This window comes from Euprymna scolopes, chromosome 44 (assembly GCF_053919585.1).
Source record: "Euprymna scolopes isolate OS-2025 chromosome 44, ASM5391958v1, whole genome shotgun sequence".
NCBI lineage: Eukaryota > Metazoa > Mollusca > Cephalopoda > Sepiida > Sepiolidae > Euprymna > Euprymna scolopes.
This window is the reverse complement of record NC_136525.1, coordinates 30,598,439-30,620,916: the sequence shown is the minus strand read 5'-3', so window position 1 is coordinate 30,620,916 and position 22,478 is coordinate 30,598,439.

Genomic DNA, 22,478 nt, shown 5'->3' with positions numbered 1-22,478 from the left:
AAAAGTGGAGGTGATAATAGTACATGTGAAAGTGGAGGTGATAATAGTACATGTGAAAATGGAGGTGATAAAAGTACATGTGAAAGTGGAGGTGATAGTAGTACATGTGAAAGTGGAGGTGATAATAGTACATGTAAAAGTGGAGGTGATAATAGTACATTTAAAAGTGGAGGTGATAATAGTACATGTGAAAGTGGAGGTGATAATAGTACATGTGAAAGGTGAGGTGATAATAGTAGATGTGAAAGTTGGGGTGATAATAGTATATGTGCAAGTGGAGGTGAAAATAGTACATTTAAAAGTGGAGGTGATAGTACTACATGTGAAAGTGGAGGTGATAATAGTACATGTGAAAGTCGAGGTACTAATTGTACATGTGAAAGTGGAGGTGATAATAGTACATTTAAAAGTGGAGGTGATAATAGTACATGTAAAAGTGGAGGTGATAATAGTACATTTTAAAATGGAGGTGATAGTAGTACATGTGAAAGTGGAGGTGATAATAGTACATGTGAAAGTGGAGGTGATAATAGTACATGTGAAAGTGGAGGTGATAATAGTACATTTAAAAGTGGAGGTGATAGTAGTACATATGAAGGTGGAGGTGATAATAGTACATGTGAAAGTGGAGGTGATAATAGTACATGTAAAAGTGGAGGTGATAATAGTACATTTAAAAGTGGAGGTGATAGTAGTACATGTTAAAGTGGAGGTGATAGTAGTACATGTGAAAGTGGAGGTGATAATAGTACATGTGAAAGTGGAGGTGATAGTAGTACATATTAAAGTGGAGGTGATAATAGTACATGTGAAAGTGGCGGTGATAATAGTACATGTAAAAGTGGAGGTGATAATAGTACATTTAAAAGTGGAGGTGATAGTAGTACATGTGAAAGTCGAGGTGATAATTGTACATGTGAAAGTGGAGGTGATAATAGTACATGTGAAAGTCGAGGTGATTATAGTACATGTGAAAGTGGAGGTGATAATTGTACATGTGAAACTGGAGGTGATAATAGTACATTTAAAAGTGGAAGTGATAGTAGTGCATTTAAAAGTTGAGGTTATAATAGTACATGTGAAAGTGGAGGTGATAATAGTACATGTGAAAGTGGAGGTGATAATAGTACATGTGAAAGTTGAGGTGATAGTAGTACATTTTAAAGTGGAGGTGATAGTAGTACATGTGAAAGTGGAGGTGATAATAGTACATGTAAAAGTGGAGGTTATAATAGTACATTTTAAAGTGGAGGTGATAGTAGTGCATTTAAAAGTGGAGGTGATAGTAGTACATGTGAAAGTTTAGGTGATTATAGTACATGTGAAAGTGGAGGTGATAATAGTACATGTGAAATGGGGGTTATAATAGTACATGTTAAAGTGGAGGTGATTATAGTACATGTAAAAGTGGAGGTGATAATAGTACATGAAAAATTTGAGGGGATAATAGTACATTTAAAAGTGGAGGTGATAGTAGTGCATTTAAAAGTGGAGTTGATAGTAGTACATGTGAAAGTGGGGATTATAGTAGTACATGTAAAAGTGGAGGTTATAATAGTACATTTTAAGTGGAGGTTATAATAGTACATTTTAAAGTGGAGGTGATAGTAGTGCATTTAAAGTGGAGGTGATAGTAGTGCATTTAAAGTGGAGGTGATAGTAGTACATGTGAAAATGGAGGTGATAATTGTACATGTGAAAGTGGAGGTGATAATAGTACATGTGAAATGGGGGTTATAATAGTACATGTGAAAGTGGAGGTGATTATAGTACATGTAAAAGTGGAGGTGATAATAGTACATGAAAAATTTTAGGGGATAATAGTACATTTAAAAGTGGAGGTGATAGTAGTGCATTTAAAAGTGGAGTTGATAATAGTACATGTGAAAGTGGAGGTGATAATAGTACATGTGAAAGTGGAGGTGATAATAGTACATTTAAAAGTGGAGGTGATAGTAGTACATGTGAAAGGTGAGGTGATAGTAGTACATGTGAAAGTGGAAGTTATAAAAGTACATGTGAAAGTGGAGGTGATAATAGTACATGTGAAAGTGGAGGTGATAAAAGTACATGTAAAGTGGAGGTGATAATAGTACATGTGAAAGTGGAGGTGATAATAGTACATTTAAAAGTGGAGGTGATAGTAGTACATGTGAAAGGTGAGGTGATAATAGTACATGTAAAAGTGGAGGTGATAGTAGTACATGTGAAAGTAGAAGTGATAAAAGTACATGTAAAATGGAGGTGATAATAGTACATGTGAAAGTGGAGGTGATAATAGTACATGTGAAAGTGGAGGTGATAATAGTACATTTAAAAGTGGAGGTGATAGTACTACATGTGAAAGGTGAGGTGATAGTAGTACATGTGAAAGTGGAAGTGATAAAAGTACATGTAAAGTGGAGGTGATAATAGTACATGTGAAAGTGGAGGGGATAAAAGTACATGTAAAGTGGAGGTGATAATAGTAAATGTGAAAGTGGAGGTGATAATAGTACATTTAAAAGTGGAGGTGATAGTAGTACATGTGAAATGTGATGGGGATAGTAGTACATGTGAAAGTGGAAGTGATAGTTGTACATGTAAAGTGGAGGTGATAATAGTACATGTGAAAGTGGAGGTGATAATAGTACATGTTTAAGTGGGGGTGATAATAGTACATGTGCAAGTGGAGGAGATAATAGTACATTTAAAAGTTGAGGTGATAATAGTACATTTAAAAGTGGAGGTGATAGTAGTACATGTGAAAGGTGAGGTGATAGTAGTACATGTGAAAGTGGAAGTGATAAATGTACATGTAAAGTGGAGGTGATAATAGTACATGTGAAAGTGGAGGTGATAATAGTACATGTGAAAGTGGAGGTGATAATAGTACATGTGAAAGTGGAGGTGATAATAGTACATTTAAAAGTGGAGGTGATAGTAGTACATGTGAAAGGTGAGGTGATAATAGTACATGTAAAAGTGGAGGTGATAGTAGTACATGTGAAAGTGGAAGTGATAAAAGTACATGTAAAGTGGAGGTGATAATAGTACATGTAAAAGTGGAGGTGATAATACTACATGTGAAAGTGGAGGTGATAATAGTACATGTGAAAGTGGAGGTGATAATAGTACATTTAAAAGTGGAGGTGATAGTACTACATGTGAAAGGTGAGGTGATAGTAGTACATGTGAAAGTGGAAGTGAGAAAAGTACATGTAAAGTGGAGGTGATAATAGTACATGTGAAAGTGGAGGGGATAAAAGTACATGTAAAGTGGAGGTGATAATAGTACATGTGAAAGTGGAGGTGATAATAGTACATGTGAAAGTGGAGGTGATAGTAGTACATGTGAAATGTGAGGGGATAGTAGTACATGTGAAAGTGGAAGTGATAAAAGTACATGTAAAGTGGAGGTTATAATAGTACATGTGAAAGTGGAGGTGATAATAGTACATGTTTAAGTGGGGGTGATAATAGTACATGTGCAAGTGGAGGAGATAATAGTACATTTAAAAGTGGAGGTGATAATAGTACATTTAAAAGTGGAGGTGATAGTAGTACATGTGAAAGGTGAGGTGATAGTAGTACATGTGAAAGTGGAAGTGATAAATGTACATGTAAAGTGGAGGTGATAATAGTACATGTGAAAGTGGAGGTGATAATAGTACATGTGAAAGTGGAGGTGATAATAGTACATGTGAAAGTGGAGGTGATAATAGTACATTTAAAAGTGGAGGTGATAGTAGTACATGTGAAAGTGGAGGTGATAATAGTACATGTGAAAGTGGAGGTGATAATAGTGCATTTAAAAGTGGAGGTGATAATAGTACATGTGAAAGTGGAGGTGATAGTAGTACATGTGAAAGTGGAGGTGATAATAGTACATGTGAAAGTGGAGGTGATAATAGTACATTAAAAAGTGGAGGTGATAGTAGTAGATGTGAAAGTGGAGGTGATAATAGTACATTAAAAAGTGGAGGTGATAGTAGTACATGTGAAAATGGAGGTGATAATAGTACATGTGAAAGTGGGGGTAATAATAGTACATGTGAAAGTTGAGGTGATATTAGTACATGTGAAAGTGGAGGTGATAGTAGTACATGTAAAAGTGGAGGTGATAGTAGTACATGTGAAAGTGGAGGTGATAATAGTACATGTGAAAGTGGAGGTGATAGTAGTACATGTGAAAGTGGGGGTGATAGTAGTACATATGAAAGTCGAGGTGATAATAGTACATGTTAACGTGGAGGTGATAGTAGTACATGTAAAAGTGGAGGTGATAGTAGTACATGTGAAAGTGGAGGTGATAGTAGTACATGTGAAAGTGGAGGTGATAATAGTACATGTGAAAGTGGAGGTTATAGTAGTACATGTGAAAGTGGAGGTGATAGTAGTACATGTGAAAGTGGAGGTGATAGTAGTACATGTGAAAGCGGAGGTGATAGTAGTACATGTGAAAGTGGAGGTGATAATAATACATGTAAACGTGGAGGTGATAGTAGTACATGTGAAAGTGGAGGTGATAGTAGTACATGTGAAAGTGGAGGTGATAGTAGTACATGTAAAAGTGGAGGTGATAATAGTACATGTGAAAGTGGGGGTGATAGTAGTACATGTGAAAGTGGGGGTGATAATAGTACATGTGAAAGTGGGGGTGATAGTAGTACATGTGAAAGTGGGGGTGATAATAGTACATGTGAAGTGGGGGTGATAGTAGTACATGTGAAAGTGGGGGTGATAATAATACATGTGAAAGTGGAGGTTATAGTAGTACATGTGAAAGTGGGGGTGATAGTAGTACATGTGAAAGTCGAGGTGATAATAGTACATGTGAAAGTGGAGGTGATAGTAGTACATGTGAAAGTGGAGGTGATAATAGTACATGTAAAAGTGGAGGTGATAATAGTACATGTAAAAGTGGAGGTGATAATAGTACATGTAAAAGTGGAGGTGATAATAATACATGTAAAAGTGGGGGTGATAATAGTACATGTGAAAGTGGGGGTGATAGTAGTACATGTGAAAGTCGAGGTGATAATAGTACATGTGAAAGTGGAGGTGATAGTAGTACATGTGAAAGTGGGGGTGATAATAGTACATGTGAAAGTGGGGGTGATAGTAGTACATGTGAAAGTGGGGGTGATAATAGTACATGTGAAGTGGGGGTGATAGTAGTACATGTGAAAGTGGGGGTGATAATAATACATGTGAAAGTGGAGGTTATAGTAGTACATGTGAAAGTGGAAGTGATAATAGTACATGTGAAAGTGGGGGTGATAGTAGTACATGTGAAAGTGGGGGTTATAATAGTACATGTGAAAGTGGAGGTGATAGTAGTACCTGTGAAAGTGGGGGTGATAGTAGTACATGTGAAAGTGGAGGTGATTGTAGTACATGTGAAAGTGGAGGTGATAGTAGTACATGTGAAAGTGGAGGTGATAGTAGTACATGTGAAAGTGGAGGTGATAATAGTACATGTAAAAGTGGAGGTGATAATAGTACATGTGAAAGTGGAGGTGATAATAGTACATGTGAAAGTGGAGGTGATAATAGTACATGTAAAAGTGGAGGTGATAGTAGTACATGTGAAAGTGGAGGTGATAATAGTACATGTAAAAGTGGAGGTGATAATAGTACATGTGAAAGTGGCGGTGATAATAGTACATGTGAAAGTGGACGTGATAGTAGTACATGTGAAAGTGGAGGTGATAATAGTACATTTGAAAGTGGAGGTGATAGTAGTACATGTGAAAGTGGAGGTGATAGTAGTACATGTAAAAGTGGAGGTGATAGTAGTACATGTGAAAGTGGAGGTGATAATAGTACATGTAAAAGTGGAGGTGATAGTAGTACATGTGAAAGTGGAGGTGATAGTAGTACATGTGAAAGTGGAGGTGATAATAGTACATGTAAAAGTGGAGGTGATAGTAGTACATGTGAAAGTGGAGGTGATAATAGTACATGTGAAAGTGGGGGTGATAATAGTACATGTAAAAGTGGAGGTGATAGTAGTACATGTGAAAGTGGAGGTGATAATAGTACATGTGAAAGTGGAGGTGATAGTAGTACATGTGAAAGTGGAGGTGATAATAGTACATGTGAAAGTGGAGGTGATAGTAGTACATGTGAAAGTGGAGGTGATAATAGTACATGTAAAAGTGGAGGTGATAGTAGTAAAAGGGTAAAGTGGGGGTGATAATAGTACATGTTAAAGTGGGGGTGATAGTAGTACATGTGAAAGTGGGGGTGATAGTAGTACATGTGAAAGTTGAGGTGATAATAGTACATGTGAAAGTGGAGGGGAGTGTAGTACATGTGAAAGTGGAGGTGATAGTAGTACATGTTAAAGTGGAAGTGATAATAGTACATGTGAAAGTGGAGGTGATAGTCGTACATGTGACAGTTGAGGTGATAGTAATACATGTAAACGTGGAGGTGGTAATAGTACATGTGGAGGTGATAGTAAAGAGTCACCTCATTGATGGGATTGATGTAATACTTGGTATTGATGTCAGCAATTTGATGGACTGTTTGACTATTTAGAAAACTGAAGGTTTTGCGACTGCATTTTGTTGCAGCTGACCATCGGCCAGATATATGTAAAATTGAGAATAAAGACTTTGAGGTCAATTTTGATGCCGAAAAATTGATAGCGAAATGGAAATGGGAAGGAAATCCGCCAGTGTTACAGAATAGTGACGTATTATAAAAACACTTGAACAGTGGGAAAACAGAGGTTGAGAAAGAGGTGGAAAGGTGGATATCAGAAGGTATCCTTTTACCATGGAAAGGAGCCAAAAAGCGTGTCTTACTATAAATGGCAGTGTTCCAGGCCACAAAATGGAAGGTTAGGCCAGTCTAAGACTTCCGTGACTCAAACCGTTTTGTTGCATGTCATACAGGGACCAATATAATAGATGTGCGTGATGAAAAGATGAGAAAGTGAGACGATTGGTGGGAGAAACTGCAATTGTGGATCTTAAGTCTACCTACTTACAGGTACATGTGGCGAAGGAACTATAGCAGTATCAGTTGATCTGCTATAAGGGACAAACTTACTGCCTAACACGGTTTGGATTCAGACTGAATGTTGTGCGAAGGTTATGGCAGTTGTCTTAAAAACGGTATTGAAGAAAGGAAGTAAATCAAAAAAGAAAGCCACTGATTCGTACATCGATGACATAAGGATGGATGTAACGAAAATATGAGTAAAAGAGGTTGCGGAACATTTAGAAGAATTTGGGCTGATAGCAAGAGTACCAGAATCTCTGGATGGAGGAGCAGCGCTGTGCCTTAAGCTAATGAAAATAGGAATGGCAGAGCTGATATTCAAACGGGGCAATGAGATCCCGGAGATAGGAGGAGAAATTAGTAGACGGGAGTTATTTTCTATCTGTGGCAAATTGTTGGGCACTATCCAGTTGCTGGATGGCTTTGACCAGCATCAAGTTATGTTAAGGAAGTGGATTTGACTAGGAGAGCAGAGTTGATGGCAAAACTGTCAAAATAATGCAGGACATTCTAGCTGATGTAGAACAAAATGATCCTGTTAGTGGAGTTTGGCACCGAAACAAAAATAGGAGTGGTCTGGTGTGATGCAAGCAATATTGCAATCGGTGTGGTCATTGAGATTGACGGCTTGGTGGAGGAAGATGCGACATGGTTGATTTGGTTGGTTGTCTTTGTTTTACGTATATCAACCTTTTTCTGGTTATTTAATGCCGAATCTAGTTATTTTGAGGAACGATTTTTAATGGAGTATATTTGTTTTATAAGTTGGATTCTATTTAAACCATAGTTGGGACCCTGACAGGTAGTACCACTCCAGGTCAGAATGGACCTGGGAGCAATTTCAATTAAAGGGTGGCTCCACACTCCCCAAGGCCCGCAAGGTGGGGTCTCACCATCGGATATAGTTTTAGGTCATATCCAGGACCGGCATGGTTGAGGAAAGTTAATGATTACAATAATATCAACATAGCTGAATTAAACGTCGTTTTGAAAGGAATCAATTTAGCTATAAACTGGAGCCTGCGAGAATCGAAATAAGAACTGATTAAGCCACGGTACTGTTAAGTAAATGCTACAGTTAAAGAGAGTCGAAGAATACGAACTAAGGGTGCTAAAGAAATGGTTCTAAAATGGAGATTAGGGATGCTTGGAAAGATAGCAAGTGAATTTGAACTACAGATGTAAAGATGTAAATAGTGTGCTGGGGGCAGTGGAGATGAACCAGTGGAAATACACAGACCATGAAGAGCCCAACCGATCCAGTATGGGCACAGGATTATGTAATATACAATGATCCTTACAGATCGGGGGGGGTAGGTTTCTGACATTACTAATATTTACAGTGGGTTTCTTATAATATAAACAGTAACAGAAGTTTTCTTATAATACGAACATTAACAGTTGGGTTTTTGATACTACTGTCATTTCTCATTATCTTTCAGTAGAGGAGAAATCTTTCACGACTGAGACAATTTTTACTTTTGTACCTTTTCTACACGTTAAAAAACGACCCTGGTGTCTAACTCTGTCCCGTGTGGAAGCCTTGTAAATAGGAACATTTGCAGTAGGTGTCTTATAATACAAACATTAACAAGAGGTTTCTAAGAAGACAAATATCTACAGTAGGGTTTATTTAATATAAATATTTACAGTAGGTTTCATCTAATACAAATGGTCCTGAATATGACCTAAAACTATATCCGATGGTGAGGCCCCACCTTGCGGGCCTTGGGGAGTGTGGAGCCACCCTTTAATTGCCATTGCTCCCAGGTCCACTTTGACCTGGAGTGGTACTACCTGTTAGGGTCCCAACTATGGGTTAAATAGAATCCGACTTATAAAACAAATATACTCCATTAAAAATCGTTCCTCAAAATAACTAGATTCGGCATTAAATAACCAGAAAAAGGTTGATATGCCGTAAAACAAAGACAACCAACTAACCAATCTAATACAAACATAAACAGTAGGTTTCTTATAATACAAACGTATACAATATGTTTCTTATGATACAAACATTCTCCAGAAGGTTTCTTAAAATACAAACATGAACCGTAGGTGTCTTTATAATACAAACGTTAACAGTAGGTTTCTTAACACTAACAGTAGGTTTTATTTAAGACAAATATTAGCAGTAGGTTTCTTATAATACACGCATCTTCAGTAGGTTTCTTATAATACAACTGTCTACAGTAGATTTCGTATAATGCAAACATTAACAGTAGGTTCCTTATAAAACAAACATTAACAGTAGGTTTCTTTTACAAAAAACATCATATTGGGGTTTTTATACTACAAGCATTACAAGTAGGTTTCTGATACTAAAAACATTAAAAGTGGGTTTCTTATAATACAAACATTAACAGTAGGTCTCTTATAATACAAACATTAACAATAGGTTTCTGATACTACAAATATCTTCATTAGGTTTCTGATTCTACAAATATCACTTGTAGGTTTCTTACAGTACACATATCTACAGTAGGTTTCTTATAATATAAATATTAACAGTAGGGTTCTTATAATACAAACATTAACAGTAGCTTTCCTATGATACAAACATTAACAGTAGATTTTTTATAATAAAAACATCTACGGTATGTGTCTGACACTACTAACATTACAGTGGGTTTCTTATAATACAAATAGTAACAGAAGCTTTCTTATAATACAAACAATACCAGTTGGGTTTTTCATGCTACTAACATCTACAGTAGGTGTCTTATAATACAAATATTACCAAGAGGTTTCTAATAAGACAAACATCTACAGTAGGGTTTATTTAAAACAAACATCTACAGTAGGTTTCTTATTATACAAACATGTAAAGTAGGTTTCTTATAATAAAAAAATCTACAGAAGGTTTCTTAAAATATAAATATTAACGGTAGGTTTCTTTATAATAAAAAAGTTAACAGTAGGTTTTTATAATACAAACATCTACAGTAGGTTTCTGACACTACTACATTTACAGTGATTTTCTTATAATACAAACAGAAACAGTTGGGTTTTTGATACTACTAAAATTTACAGTAGGTTTCTTCTAATACAAACATAACCTGTAGGTTTCTATTAATACAAACATCTACGGTAGCTGTGTGATACTACAAACATCTACAGTGGAGTTCTGATACTACAAACATCTACAGTAGGTTTTATTTAATACACATATTTACGGTAGGCTTCTTATGCTACAAACATTAACAGTAGGTTTCTTATAATACAAACATCTGCAGTAGGTTTCTTTATAATACAAAGATTAACAGTAGATTTCTTAGAATGCAAACATCTACATTAAGTTTCTGATACTGCAAATATTTGCAGTATGTTTCTTATAATACAAACAAAATACAAATATCTATAGTAGGTGCCTGATAATACACACATTGAATAGATTTCCTTATTATACAAACATCAGAGTAGGTTTGTAATACTACAGACATCTACAGTAGAGTTCTGATACTACAAACATAAACAGTACGTTTCTTGTAATACGATCATTTAGAGAAGGTATCTCATAATACAAAAATTACAGTACGTTTGTTTGTAATACACACATTAACACAAGGTTTCTTATAATACAAACATCAACAGTAAGTTTCTTATAATACAAAAATCAACAATAGATTTATGATAATACAAACATGAAGAGTAGGTTTGTGATACTATAAATATGAGCATGAAAATCTAGAATAATTTTTTTTTATAATACAAATATCTACAGCAGGTTTCTGATACTACAAATATCTACAGTAGGTTTCTTATATTACAAATATTAACAGGTTTCTTATAATACAATAAAACAGTAGGTTTTTATACTACAAACGTCTAAAGTAGGTTTCTCATAATGCATGCATTAATTGTAGTTTTCTTATATTACAAGCATCTACAGTATGTGTGTGATATTATAAACATCTACAGCAGGGTTCTAATGCTGCAAACATCTAGAGTAGATTTTGTTTAATACTATCATTAAGAGTATGTTTCTCATAATACAAATATAAACAGTAGGTTTCTTATAATACAACCATAAACAGTAGGTTTCGTATAATGCAAACATCAACGGTAGGTTTCTAAAACTACAAACATCTACAGTAGGTTTCTGATACTACAAACTGCAACAGTAGGTTTCTTTATAATACAAACATAAACAATAGGTTTCGTATAATGCACACATTTACAGTTGTTTTCTCATAATACAAGCATAAACATTGTAGATTTCTTATAATACAAACATTAACAGTAGGTTTTTTTATAATACAAACATCTGCAGTAGGTTGCTGATACTCCTAACATCTACAGTAGGTTTCTTATAATACACACATTAAGAATTGTTTTTTGATACTACTAACATCTACAGAAAGCTCCTTTAAATGCAAACATTAACTGTAGGTTTCTTATAATACACACATCTACAGTAGGGTTGTAAATACAACGAACATCTACAGTAGTTTTTATTTAATACAAACATTAACAGTAGGTTCATTTATAATACAAAGATTACAGTAGGTTTCTTATAATACAAACATCTACAGTAGGTTTCTTATAATACAAACATAAACAGTAGGTTTGTAATACTACAAACATCTCCAGTAGGGTTCTGATACTACAAACATTAACAGTAGGGATATTTTTTTTACATGGAAGTCACTACTTATCAAGGCCCGGTAGCCACTCGGGGATAAGAGTTATTGCATGTACAGTAATCAATGGGATACTATCGTAGTAATCGTTAGTATTGGAGATTTGATAATGAGAGCGGTTCATCAGGATTTTTTTATGTTGGACTTAAATACAGCCAAGTTGTAGTCAAATACGAAACAGGCAAACGGAAGAGAATTCCACAGGCGTGTGCTTCTAAGAAAGAAGTTTTCATGGAATCTACGTTTTGATTTTGGCACAGATAAAGAGTGGGGAAAATTTGTGGCAGTGTTTTCAGCTACATGACTGTTTATCGTAAAAGATTGGCAAGGGGGGACCAGAGATTGGAGCTCAGACGAGCACTTGACATGGAAGTAACGATAAAACAAAAACAGGCTCGCAACATCTCTTCTGTGGGAGAGAGGTTGCAGGGAAGAAAAAAGGGCATCCCCCACTAAACCACGAAGTCTATTTTGTACTCTGTCAAAACAAGATAGTCTGTTTTTAGCAGCTCCTGTCCAGATTTGGCAGCACTCCATCCTTGGGCGTACCTGGCTTTTGTATTGCATTAGCAGTGAGATATCTTCTGGAGCGGTAGAAGGATCCCACTATTTTTCCAGCGACCTTGGCTGATGATGTACGTGTTTCCATTTCAGATCGGGAGTAAAGGTCAAGCCTAGAAGCTTATCAAAACATGGAGCCTTTCCAAGACGAGATTCATCCATTTTAATTGATGCCAGATGGGGATTAGAGCGTTGATGATGTAAAGATAGGAGCTTGATTTTAGATGTATTAAAAGTAACCAACCACCTATTCCCCCACTTTACCAGTCGCTCAAGGCTAGAGGAAAAAGAATCAGAGAGAACTTTGTCATTTACGGCCTTTGATGTGTTGTCATATATGGTCATGACATCAGTACAGATGCCAACGAATGATTTAAGTATGTGTTTTGGGAGATCGTTGATGTAGATCAAGAAGAGAGTTGGGCCCAGGATGGATCCCTGAGGGACTCCAGCATTAATACTATGGGCCTCTGGTTTCTGCCAAGACCGTCTTAAAAGACAAGATGGCCGGTGGGCAAAAATAATTTAATCTGCTGACGTCATCACGGATAGTCCCTTTACCGGTGTCAAGCATTGCTTGACAAGCAACCAACTGTTGTCACCGGTAGATATCGTAACGTATTGTAATATTTCTTTTTTTTATTAAAATGCCTTCACGGTGCATCGTTCCGAATTGCAGAGGAAATTATTGTAAAGGACCGAAAGTTACAGTATTTTTATTTCCGAAAAATAAAGAATTATCTTGTCTATGGATTAATGCAGTAAAAAGAAAAGATTTTACACCATCTCCATTCAGCAAAGTAAGTTTTAACGTGCTCCCCCCCCTGTATTTAACACGATGTAACTATAATTTAATTCAAGATTATCATCCTAAGTTTTTTACCATTCAAAAGAAGAAGCTTCAAATAAATTGCTAATATTAAAAAAAAATTTTTTACAGCATACAAAACTAAGGAAAATGCGAGACATAACACGTTCTTTTGAAGAGACGATTTTTTAAGCTGTTGACACACGTTTTAAAATTCTAGCAAAAATTAATTTTCCTGAATTTTTTCAATATTTAAAAATAAATTATGCCGGCTGATAAAATTTTACAACTTTTTTTAAAGCTAGAAAGATAAAATTTAAAAAATACTTATATAATATGAAACTAAACTAAAAAAAAAAAAAACGCGCGTTCACTCGTGGTGTTACAATTTATATTATTAACGTATTTTAACAAACTGGAAATATGGATATAAAAAAATGATTTTGCATGTTATTTTTGTTATGTGGTGAAATAATCTTAAATAAGAAACATGATTTTTTCTTTAGGTTAATTATTTTTTTACTGAGCAATACTTCATGAATTTATTAATGTTTTAAAAAAATGGTTAAATATGAAGAATAACTCCACCTTCGAGAATTCCTTTAAAATTACCACTTTTATAAGTTTTCGAGTGCGCTGAAAACGAAAATAACATTTAAAATTAAGGCAAACGAGTATTTTCTAATATATTTTTAAAAAGAAAAAAACTACTTGTTTCCTGGAATTTTAAAGGATTTTCCGAGGGTAAATAGTGGCCACAAAGTGGATGGTCAGTTTACGTTAAATTATTATAGAAAAGTGATCCCCCACTTTTTTAACTAACATTTCTTGGAAACTACTCGTTTGCCTTAATTTTAAATGTTATTTTCGTTTACAGCGACCTCAAAAATCTATAAAATTAGGAATTATAAAGGAATTTTCCAAGGTGAAGTAATTCTTCATATTTACCAAAAACTGTTTATGACTATTTTAGTCAACAACAACAAAAAAAAGTTCATTAATAATTATTTTTCTATCTTATCGTTTTTTTGTCATGTAATTTTGGGTTTGTATTACTGTACACATAGATTCGAAAAAGTTGTCAAAAAACAAATATATAACAAATAAATGTTATCAAAGGCAAGATAAGTTACTTTTATACCAAACTGGATATAATTTTGGTGTTTTTATTCAGTGTAACATGTTTATTCAGCTCGAAAAACATGCAGTGTTTACCGATGTATTGGAAAATTCAAAATGGCGGCCGATTCTTAAGCACGGTAAGTTCGGGAAAAGGTGTTATAAATAATAAACTAGACAAAATACTGTTAGAAATTCGCTCAATATATATTACCGTGACATAGGTTGACATATATTCGGTGTTTTTTTAATAGTATTTTGTCTAGTTTATTATTTATAACACCTTTTCTCGAACTTACCGTGTTTAAGAGAGAGTCGGCCGCCATTTTGAATTGTCCAATACATCGGTAAACACTGCATGTTTTTCGAGCTGAATAAACATGTTACACTGAATAAAAACACCAAAATTATATCCAGTTTGGTATAAAAGTAACTTATCTTGCCTTTGATAACATTTATTTGTTATATATTTGTTTTTTGACAACTTTTTCGAATCTATGTGTACAATAATACAAACCCGTAATTATTAAAATTAATTAAAAATATTGTTTTTTTTTTATTGTGGTTCATTTTGATTAAAAAAAAAATTCATTTTGATTAAAAAAAAAAATTCATTTTGATTAAAAAAAAAATTCATTTTGATTAAAAAAAAAATCATTTTGATTAAAAAAATAGTTTAATTTTAATATTTGCTTATTGTCTTAACTCATATCAAATATTTTGCTTGTGTTCTGCTCCAAATATTCATAATCTTATATGCATAATTTTCATTTAATTATATCAAATAAACTTCAAGTTTACTACAAATCAAATCGTGTTCCTTCATTTTTTTAAAATGTAATTTATAAGTAATTAAAGAACGCATTCTAATCTTTAAAATCTATAATACTACGAAATATTCAATTGCTTATAATACTTAAACAAACAACTTGTGTTCTTTTAATTATTTTTTTATTATTAATATTAGATGAGTTTCAGTATAAATCATCGTGTTCTTTCTTTATTTCTTTATTTTAATCCAATTTTGAAATTTTGTAACGCTGTCTGTAAAAATTACTGTTCATTATTGACAGTCAAGAGTTCCACATATCTTGCTTGTTGGGACCTCGGCGATGACGTCATTTTTTCAGCTGACCGGCCATCTTTATAACGAAGGCCACGTTTCTGCCCATCAACCGCTACTCTTGTAAGCCTATTAGAGAGAAATGATTTAATAATTGAGAAAACGTTTCCAGTTATACCATAGCTGGAAATCTTGTGAAGTAGTCGCATATGCCATACTTTATCGAAGGCCTTTGATATGTCAAGAGCAATTGCCCTAGAAGGGATGCCTTTGTCGAGAAATTTACTAATCCTATGAGATATAACCGTTAGCACATCTGCTGTAGATCTAGCAGAACGGAAACCATATTCCTATTCTAAAAAGGTTATATCTGCTGAGGTGTTTGATTACTTTTTTATTTAATATTGATTCCAGCAACTTACTTAATATAGGGTATACTGATGAGGTTTACCAGGCTGTTGGAAAGCACTTCTTCTTAAGACAACGCTTAAACAGTTTCGTAAGTATGGGAGCAAGTTCTGGTTGAAGCTTTTTTAACACTGTAAATGGGATGCTGTCAGGGCCAGTTACTTTACTGGAATCAAGGTTCTTGATTAGCTTAACGACATCATGCAGAGATATGTGTATGTTGCATAGCGTGTTGTCTGTTATAGAAGGAAATACGGGGAGTTGATCGCCTTTGTCAGATAGAGTAGAATTAGCTGCAAAGTTCTTGGCAAATAGTTTGACCTTGTCCTGTGCTGACGAGATGACCTCAGGTCCATTGATAATGGTTGGGATAGAACGCACGCTTCTGTTCAGGATCCTATTTGCTATTTGCCAAAACTGGTGGGAACCAAGCCGCTGCTCAGCTACTTTGGATTTAACGGACTGAGCATATAGCTCTCTTGAATTGTTTATTACTCTTTTACAACGGTTGCTGGCAGTCCTGAAATCATCTTTAGTCTCAGTGAATATATTACGCTGGTAGCTATGGAAAAAGTAATTTCTATGAGTGATGGTAACAGCACATTCTGGGGAGAACCATGTTAGGTTTTTGTTGGAATTTTTTGGATGGTATGAATCGGTCTATGCCTACAATTAACCATTCCGTCAGACCTGATACTATAGAGGACACATCCTTATTTAACATGGAATGCAGAGGTAAGTCAAATATAAATGTACGGAAGCTATCTCAGTATGCCATAGAGTATCTTTTAATAGAGTTTATTTTAATAAAATCATAAACAGTAAGTCTCTTATAATACAAAATTTACAGTAGATTTCTTATAATACAAACATGTACAGTAGATTTCTTATAATACAAACATTAATAGTAGGTTTCTTATAATGCAAACATTAACGGTATGTTACTTATAACACGAACATTTAAAGTAGGTATATTATAATAGAAACGCCAACAGTAGGTTCCTGATACTACAAACATCTAGTGTAGGTTTCTTATAATACAAACAGTAACAGTAGGTTTCTTATAATACATATTTCAACCGTAGGTTTCTTATAAAAAACATTAACAGTAGTTGTTTTTTATAATACAAATATCTATAGTAAGTTTCTGATCCTACTAACATTTACACTAGGCTTCTTATAATACAAACATTGACAGAAGGTTTCTTATAATACAAACATTGACAGAAGGTTTCTCATAATACAAACATCTACAGTAGGTTCCTGATACTACAAATATCTACAGTAGGTTTCTTATAATACAAACATCCACAGTAGGGTTCTGATACTATAAGCATCCACAGTAGATTTTATTTAATACAAACATTAACAGTAGGTTTATTTAATATAAGCATACACAGAAGGTTTCTTATAATACATACATAAACGGTAGGTGTCTTATAATACAAATATCTATAGTAGGTTTCTTATAATATCAACATAACACTAGGTTTCTGATGCTACAAACATCTACAGTAGATTTCTGATAGTACAAACATTAATTGTAGTGCTATTATAATACAAACATTAACAGTGGGTTTGTGAAACTACAAATATCTACAGTAGTGTTCTGATACTTACATTTATAGTTGGTGTCTTATAATACAAACATCTACAATAAGTTTCTCATAATGCAAACAGTAGGTTTCTTATAATACAAAAAAAACAGAAGGTTTGTTATAGTACAAACATCGACAGTAGGTTTCTGATACTACAAGCATCAACAGTAAGTTTCTTATAATAAGAATATTTACAGTAGTTTTCTTATGATACAAACATAAACAGTAGGTTTTTGATACTACTAACATCTACAGTAGGTTTCTCCGAATACAAACATTAACAGTAGGTTTTTTATAATACAAACATCTACAGTCGGTTTCTGATACTACTAACATCTACAATAGGTTTCTTATAATACAAACATTAATATTAGGTTACTTATAATACAAACATCTTTAGTAGGTTTCTTTATAATACAAACATTAAGAGTAGGTTTCTTATAATACAAATATCTAAAGTAGTTTTCTTTTAATACAAACATTAACAGTAGTTTTTCTCATGATACAAACATTAACAGTAATTTTCTTATAATACAGACATCTACAGTAGATTTCTTATAATACAATGTAAACTGCAATATCCTAAGGACTAATCATTGCAGAGGGGCGTGTAAAGTTTCTCCCCGTTACACCGCGATAGGCCTCCAACAAGAGCAGGTAATTAATTGAGTTGATTGAAAAATTGACAATTTAACCGATTTCGATTTCAATAAAATATGTAAGGGTGATACATTTGTTGATTAACATTTAACCCCGAGACATATCACAGCTTTCTTTCTGCTAGTGTATATATGAATATCTCTCCTGCCTAAGCGATATTACTTTGGTTATACTTATTTTTACATTTTATAATATTAAATTCAAAGAGTGGAACTAAAAGTTTTACTCAAAATTTATTTAAGGAAAAAGTTTACATTTATTTATTGAAATATATAGATTTCAATAAATAAATGTAAAACCTTTCTTAAAAATTAAATAGGATCCCTGTCCACCTTGGTCCAATCCCTATCTTGCCATTTTCATTATTTAAAAAATAATTTGTATGTTACAAATCTAATCAAATGAAATAATTTCATGTCACAAATCTAATCAGATGAAGTAAAAAGCTGTACGAACGCAGCCCCCACATTATTATTGCACCACTTGGAGCAAAGTACTCTGGATAACACAGTTTCAGAATATGTCTTAAATTATCGCTAAAATATGTAGAAAAATTGGTGAACCAACACGTAATTCATGTTTATGTATATTTGTTTAAACTTCGCATAAACTTATACTCTTTTGTAATGAATAAATTCTTTTAGGTTATTGGTAATGGGATGAAATATATGTAAACAGAAAAGTCCATATATAGCCTAATAATTTCTTTTGTCGGTAGTGGCAGGTTTAATAAACATTTACTTTGTTTTTGACGAAATTTGATTAATTTGTTTTGTTTACAATTGACACATTGATAATTTAATAAAGATGACTGGATAATTTCAAACATATCTGTTGGCAGATCAATTACTATTTAGGTCTGATATGTAAAATCTGAAAAAATAATTTTATTTGTTAGATTATTTGGCCAATACATTTTTGACCAATTTGTTTTACATTATTATAAAGTGGATTAAACCAAATTATATGTCCTATCATGGCCTGTTTATTCTTATTTTTATTTCTGTTGTCAAATTTTCTGTCTGGCTGTTGTTATTGCCACTTTTATTCTGATATCTTCATTTTTCAGGCTCCAGATTTTAGCGCCCCCCCCAACAACAACAACAACTGTTGTTGTGGCCCTAGGAAAGAGTCATAAAAAAGACGAGAACAACAGTTAAATTCAAAGAAATGTCTGTATTTTCCGACTGTTAGACAGTTTGTAGTATCTCAAATCACGATATTAGCCTCGTAGTTTATATAATGCTTAGCAGATTCCATTATGCGAGAATGGGCAAGTCCTCATGACACCACCTCCCAAGCCTTTTATCCGCCATGTGTCCATAGTACATTTTTTTTTCTTTTTGGATCCATGATTTTTTTTACTCCTCGATCGGCGTCGTTCTGAAGCTACTTGGGTGGTTTGATATCAAGTGTCGTATATCATCGCAATGATCTCTTCATTCATCGTGAGGTGCATAGTTTGGATCAACCAATCGATGCTTTCTTGTTTGACTGATTATCTTTTATGTGTGAATAATGTATTGACAAGTTTTTGTCTATTATGTCCAGTTCCCAGAAATGTGGCTAACATATTAAGGACCTCTATTGTGCCTAAGTAATACTACGTATTTTTCAATCAAATCGGTTAATTGCCTCCTCCTGGGGGTCCATCGCGATGTACCGGGAGGAATCTTAACATATAAATGGAATATTGATATATACCGACGAGAATTATTATCATAAATCATGGAACCAAACACATAATTGATTTAGAGCAATAGCTAAGTACTTTGACTAGATGTTCTATGTGAACGGGAAAGTTTACCTAGATAGATGTTTCTAGACTATTATGCATGCATACAGTCAGATAAACCTATCTCCATAACGAATCATATACAAAATAAAGTTTATATATAGATATGAAAACTTATGCATGCATACCCTTAAATGTTTTACATCTGTGTAATCACTTTGCACACGTTAATATGAAAATGCAACTCTTATGATATCATCTATATTTAAATCATATAAAAATGCAACTCTTATGATACCATCTATATTTAAATCATATAAAAATGCAACTCTTATGATGCCATCTATATTTAAATCATATGAAAAGACTGTATAGATGTTACAGGTTGTTAATTTGATCATCTGAACGTATGGTATTTTGAAATAAATAAATAAAACGAAAAATCAAATAAATTATCAGTAAAATAAAGAGATAAAGAATGCGCCAATAGTAACAAAGAACTAGACAGAAAGGCTGCAATAAAGAAACTGCCGTGAGGAGAATATAAAAAAGGGACCGCACTGTAACTACTTGAAATTAAAGTAACCACTTAGTCTTTAAACGAGAAAATAGCCGTAACCTCCACGCTGAGTTGGATCTATTTCTTCTCTATTTTCTTCTCTTCCTGCCCTCTCGCTCCCTATTCCTTTTCTTTGCCGCACCCCTTCCTCCTAATCACAAGTACTCGCATTCATCAGCTATACATCTTCCTTTCTTTCAAGGTTTAAATCACACCCAGATAACTTTTGTATATGCAAAATGAATGAATCTTGATTTTCGTTTCAGTTTCACTTCTTTTTTCGATTTGACGAGGTGGGTCTCTCTAAATTGAGATTCCACTGAAACATGTATGCACATATGTAACCAATAATGTTTGTGTAATAACCATACTATATACTGGCTCTGTCCTCCATAAACACTCTTTCACACGAATAATGGATCTATATCTTGGAAAGAAAACTATACAACCCTTTATATATATATACAGTGATGATCATATTTATTGGCACGGTAAAATAAAAGTTAAATTTTGTCTAATAAATTCTAAAAAAGGGATTAAATTAAAGAAAATAACAAAGTATATTATGTATTTTTAACTGGCCTTTCCGATGCAGCAATCGGATTTTAGAAAAAATAAATAACAAAGGAACAACAAACATAATTGCAAAAAACCCTTGTTCAAAATTATTGGCACGATTTATTTAATAATCAATTGTATAGCCTTTGGCCTTGATTACCTTCCTCAGTCGCTTTTCATAGTTTACAACCAAGTTTTTGCACTCTTCAGTAGTAATTTTAGCCCACTCTTCCTGACAATAATCCTCCAATTGAATAAGATTCTTAGGCTTCCTTTGCATTACCCTCAATTTTAATGTTCTCCATAAATTTTCAATTGGATTAAGGTCTGGGCTTTGTGATGGCCACTCCAAAACATTAATGATTGTCCTCAAGCCATTTCTTAGTCAGTTTAGCCGAATGCTTTGGGTCATTATCTTGCATGAACCACCAACGACGAGCAAGTGAGAGCTCTTTAGCAGAGTCTTTCAGGTTTTCATCCAATATTTTAACATAATCTTCCTTTTTTATGCTACCTGTGACCTTAACAAGTCGCCCTGGTCCAGAGGCAGCAAAGGATCCCCAAAACATCAAACTGCCTCCACCGTGCTTCACTGTGGGTATGGTGTTCTTAGGCAGGAAAGCTTCGCCAGATTTTCTGTAAATATAAGACACTTTATTATAGCCAAATAACTCTATTTTCGTTTCGTCAGTCCATAGAACACGTTTCCAGAATGCAACATCTTTATCAATATGACGTTTTGCAAAGGCTAGCCTTGCTTTCAGGTGCATAGGCTTCAATAAGGGAGTCTTTCTCGGACGACATGCTTTTAAACCAGCTCTCTTCAAAACTCTACCAACTGTATGTCGAGATACATTCACTCCAGAAGTGCTCTGTTCATCAACAATCTCTCCAACAGAGATCCTTGGGTTTTGTTTTACTTGTCGAACAATTTTCCGTTCATCTCTTGGGGAAAGAATCCTTTTTCTCCCTCTACCCTCTAAACCCATAACGTGGCCTTGCGATTTGAACTTGTTTATTATGGCTCTAACAGTGGATTTGGGAAGGTTTAGCTTCTTTGAAATCTTATCATAGCCCTCCCCATTGGTATGGCATGCTACAACAAGCTTCCTGACATCTTCGCTGTGTTCCTTAGTTTTAACCATGGCGATTGAAAATTATAATTTAGTCACTTATAATAGTTTAAATAAATCGCTATCTAAAAATTATCTGAAAAAAATTATTCACTGAATTAGCGTTAAACAAGCATAATATGGCTATAAAAAAGTTCAGAAAGCACGTAAACCGGAAATTGGTTGATATTATACTGATACTAAAAGAAAAACAAAGCCGTGCCAATAATTTTGAACAAGGGTTTTTTGCAATTATGTTTGTTGTTCCTTTGTTATTTATTTTTTTCTAAAATCCGATTGCTGCATCGGAAAGGCCAGTTAAAAATACATAATATACTTTGTTATTTTCTTTAATTTAATCCCTTTTTTAGAATTTATTAGACAAAATTTAACTTTTATTTTACCGTGCCAATAAATATGATCATCACTGTATATATATATATATATATATATATATATATATATATATATATATATATATATATATATATCCTGTATATAATATTTTGAAATTCCTTTCTGAACCAAATTATCGTAAGTTTGCATTAACAGATGGCACATGCAAATTTATTATGTCTATACTATTACCCACCATCTTATGTAACTTTTGCACGCTGTGACATACATATTCAGTCGTGATATTAAAATGCTAGAATAC